Source organism: Protobothrops mucrosquamatus, unplaced genomic scaffold (assembly GCF_001527695.2).
Source record: "Protobothrops mucrosquamatus isolate PMUCROS unplaced genomic scaffold, P.Mucros_1.0 scaffold2465, whole genome shotgun sequence".
NCBI lineage: Eukaryota > Metazoa > Chordata > Lepidosauria > Squamata > Viperidae > Protobothrops > Protobothrops mucrosquamatus.
In genome coordinates this window covers 27,392-32,387 of record NW_015388535.1, presented here as the reverse complement: position 1 = coordinate 32,387, position 4,996 = coordinate 27,392, and the positions used below count along the sequence as shown (strand labels likewise).

Here is a 4,996-nt window from a genome sequence, read left to right as displayed (position 1 = left end):
GCGAATTCAAAGACCTAGAAGAGAGACTGCGAGACTGCTTAGTGTGCGGGTTGATAAGCAGGGAACTCCAACAGAAATTGTTCGCTAAAGAGACTATTTCGTTCCAAGACGCCCTAAGGGAGATCACAGCCGAAGAAGCTGCCAGGGGAGCCATCAAGGCCTTACGGCTCTCCATGAGCACTCCCTGCATAGAGGCTGTCCACCAGGAGGGCACTGAGAGGGTCGAAGACTCCGAATCGGATCAAGAGGTCAATCAGTTACAGCAGCCACCAGAAAGAAGGCCACAACGCCCAGTTGACAAGGCAGTTCCCTTCACTCGATGTGCGGGGTGTGGAGGCTGACACAAACGTGCAGAATGCAGGTTCCGCACAGCAACGTGCCGGGCATGTGGCAAACAAGGCCACATTGCCGCTGTCTGTCAGGGTCGTCGGAGAGAAAGCCCACCAGAAGAGTTTCCCCGAAAAGGTACTGGGGCCCCGGGACAACACAGGGTTGGCTATTGCGCCAGTAGAAGGAGCGTGCATAGAACAGGTGCCCATCGCCCACTTAAGGAAAAGCTGCAGCTCAAAGTGAAGCTGCATGGAGTTCCATGCAACATGGAACTAGATACGGGGTCAGCCTTATCCATAATTTCCCAGGGAACTTTCAAACACATTTGTAGTCACAGCGGCAAAAGAGTTAAGCTCAAGCCTTCGAACGTCATGTTAACGGATTTCCAAAACTCCCGAGTAACAGTTAGAGGGGAAGCTACACTCAGGGTGCAATTCAAGGGATTTGAGGGGCCCCTGGAAGTCGTAGTACTTGAGGGCAACCGCACAAGCCTCATCGGGCTTGATTGGTTTGATGCATTGGGAATCAGTGTGAAGGGAATAAACAGCACACAAGCAGTGGACTTATTGGCAGTTTGCCAATAGTTTGCTGATGGTTTCAGCCCTAACGTAGGGAAATATAAGGGACCTCCCATAGCCCTTCAGCTTGATCCTGCCATAACTCTAATAAGAATCAAGCCGTGTAGAGTGCCCTTCGCCCTCAAGCAGAAGATCGATGCAGAGCTGGATAAGCTGGAGCAGCAAGGCATCCTGCAGCTGGTTGATAGCAGTCAGTGGGAAACCCCCATAGTTACGCCCCTTAAGGCCAATGGAGAGGTGCGCATATGCGCGGATTACAAGTGCACTATCAATAGAGCACTCCAACAACACGCATATCCGGTGCCTGTAGTCAGCCACATTTTGGCGTCACTACAGGGAGGTCGCATATTCGCCAAGTTAGATTTGGCTCAAGCCTACCAGCAACTGCTGGTGGACAATGCCACAGTGGAAGCTCAGACCATAGTTATCCACAGAGGAGCTTTCAAGGTTAAGCGCCTACAATTCGGGGTCAGTGTCACCCCAGGGCTTTTCCAGGGAGTGATGGAGTGCACACTCAAGGGTATTCCAGGCGTGTGCCCATATTTTGATGATGTCCTCATAGCTGGGGAATCAGTCGAGAAATTGGCAGAACGGCTCAAGGCCGTCCTTCAGCGTTTCCGCGAAGCGGGGCTGAAGCTGAAACGGGAAAAATGCAAAATTGGGGTAGCTTCAACCGAGTTCCTCGGTTTCCGCATAGATGCCGAAGGCATTCATCCTGCTGAATCCAAGTTCAAAGCAATTCAGCAGGCCCCAAGTCCTAAATCTAAAGGGGAGCTTCAAGCTTTTTTAGGACTGCTCAATTTTTATCATGCCTTTCTACCGCACAAGGCCGCAGTGGCAGAGCCGTTATACCGGCTCTTGGACAAGAATGCACAGTGGAAGTGGACGAACATCCATGAGAGGAGTTTTTCAGCAGTCAAATCACTGCTGTCTTCAAACTCAGTTTTGACGCATTTGAACGAAAAGCTGCCTGTCTGCATCGCTTGTGATGCGTCACCGTATGGGGTAGGGGCTCTGCTGAGTCATTTAATGGCTGACAGAAGGCAAATTCCAATAGCCTATTACTCAAGGACATTGTCCTCTGCAGAGCGTAACTACGCCCAAATAGATAAGGAGGCCTTGCCCATAGTGGCAGGGATCAAGAAGTTTCATGACTATTTGTATGGTAGGCCCTTCACGGTCTTCACGGACCACAAGCCACTTCTGGGTTTGTTCACAATGAACAAACAAACACCTCAGATCATATCTCCTAGGATGTTGAGGTGGTCAATCTTCCTGTCAGCTTATAATTACAGTCTGATTCATAAACCAGGCAGGGAAATGGGCCACGCAAACGGCCTGAGCAGACTGCCCCTGCCGCATTTAGAGCCCAACCCTGCTCTAGCCACTCGCATCCTGGCTATCCAGGATCTGCCGGAGTCTCCCCTTAATGCAGGGGATGTGGCTGCCGAGACAGCTTCAGACATGACGCTGAGCCATGTGTTGAACTGGGTGCTCACAGGATGGCCGGAAATTAGTCCGGGGCCTAACTTTCAGAGTTAGGAGGAAGGACGAGTTGTCAGCTCACAGGGGGTGCATCTTGTGGGGTAGTCGGGTCGTAATCCCGAACTCACTGAGGGCTAGAGTCTTAGAGTCTCTGCATAAGGGACATCCGGGAATAGTCCGGATGAAGGCACTCGCGCGAAGCTACCTTTGGTGTCCTGGGCTGGATAAAGATATTGAGGCTCAGGTACACAGCTGCCACATTTGCCAGCAATCCAGACCAAAGATGCCCCACGCCCCAGTTCACCGATGGGAAACCACACACACCCCTTGGTCCAGGATCCACATCGATTTCGCAGGCCCCTTTCAGGGACAACTCTCCCTCATTGTGGTGGACAGTCACTCCAAGTGGTTAGAGGTCGCACCTGTCCCTACTATGACTACTGCCAGGACCATCCAGGAACTGCGCAGAATCTTTGCCACGCATGGGTTACCCGACGTGATTGTCTCAGACAATGGGGCTCAATTTACAGCTGCTGAATTTCAGTCCTTTTTAAGGGCTAACATGATCAGGCATGCCACTTCGGCCCCTTTTCACCCGGCCTCTAATGGCCAAGTGGAGCGCATGGTCCGAACAACTAAAGAATCCTTAAAGAGGATAGTAACTGGCAACTGACAACATAGACTGGCAGATTTTCTACTCTGCCAACGCACAACCCCCTGCACTTCCACGGGCAGAAGCCCAGCAGAATTAAGATGGGGCCGGCATTTGATCACAAAGCTGGATCGCCTACATCCAGATAGAGTTGCCTCACAAGCAACACAGCCAAAGGCACCACGGCACTTGCAAGTGGGCGACCCGGTTTGGGCACGGAACTACGGGCAAGGGGAACTGTGAGTGGTAGCTGTGGTTTGTAAGGTGTCTAGGCCACTTTCTTACGAAGTGGTCCTGGAAGACGGTCGTGTGCTACGCAGGCACATCGACCAACTGCGGCGGAGGTTAGCAAACCAGCCAATAGCTCATGACTCTAGTGACAGTCTAGCTCATGACTCTTGTGACAGTCTAGCTCATGATTCTTGTGACAGTCAAACTCAGGAACAGCATGATTGCAGTCGTGCATTAGAATCTGCCAGCGACGGCGGAACTCTCCGACTAAGGAACGGGGCTCTAACGACTGGCGAGTCAGTCCGAAACACTGATACTTCAACCAATGGGCAATGCCAGCAGACGGCTCCATTTTCAGGACCGGTGGAGTCTGCTCCACCTTTGGACACTGGCTCGGGTCTACCAGGACAGACCAGCCACAGAGACTCGATTCTACCCATAACAAACGGGTCCCACAGCCCCGGTCTACCAAGCCTGGCAGGCAAGCTGACAGACTGGGGGCCTCCAGCGGTTCCAAGGCGTTCGGAATGGGCGAAAAGGCCACCAACATATTTAAGGAAATATGTTCAATATTTGTCCTTATGAACTATCTAGGAGGAAGGGGTGTAATGTATTGATGTGAATTACTTGAAACTGTAGAAAAAACGATCATAAGACTATGTCAGTTAAGTGCCAGACTTTCTGTCTACATGCTCATTAACTTGTGTTTAAAGCGGGAACTAATACTTGAATCCTATTGGCCGCCGCCTTGTTGCTGAGTGTATAAATAGGGGTGGAGTGGCAGTTATCCAGGCTTCTGTTTAAAACCTTAATAAAGAGTTGTTGTTGCACCTGCTGCCTTGTCAATGCCTCACCGATCACCAAACATAACAGTTTCCTTTACTTGTTCTTCCTCTATCTTTAAGTTTAACAAATATTTATAGAGTTTCTTAATCAACTTTTCATCTGTTTTTAACAGTATCTGATCAAATTCTGTCTGTTCTTTATAGAATCCCATTGTTTTAGCATCTTTTTCATATATCGTTTGGATTTGCAGATATGGCCACCATGATAGATAATAATAATAATAATAATAATAATAATAATAATAATAATAATAATAATAATAATAATAATAATAATAATAATAATAATAATAATAGTAAAGTTGGAAGGTACCTTGGAGGTCATCTAGTCCAACCCCCTGCTCAGGCAGGAAACCCTATACCATTTTGGACAAATGGCTGTCCAGTCTCTTCTTAAAAGCCTCCAGTGTTGGAGCATTCACCGCTTCTGGAGGCAGGTTGTTCCACTGGTTAATTGTTCTAACTGTCAGGAAGTTTCTCCTTAGTTCTAGGTTGCTTCTCCCCTTGATTAGTTTCCACCCGTTGCTTCTTGTCCTGCCTTGAGGCGCCTTGGAAAATAGCTTGACACCCTCTTCTTTGTGGCAGCCCCTGAGATATTGGAACACTGCTATCATGTCCCCCCTCATCCTTCTCTTCATTAAACTAGACATACCCAATTCCAGCAACTGTTCCTTATATTTGTGTTGGCAGGGGGGCAGAGGTCGACCTCGAGGTGCCTCACTTGTGGGGTACCACAGGGGTCGGTCCTCTCGCCTCTCCTGTTCAACATTTATATGAAGCCACTGGGTGAGATCATCCGTGGTTTCGGGGTGGAGTTTCATCAGTACGCAGATGACACCCAGCTGTACATCTCCACCCCGGACCACCCCAACAAT

General features: G+C 49.4%; 1 pseudogene; it reads left to right on the top strand.

The window, feature by feature from the left end:
* Positions 1 to 596: 596 nt before the first annotated feature.
* Positions 597 to 4,996, top strand: part of LOC107295732 — a 7,301-nt pseudogene continuing 2,901 nt past the window's right edge.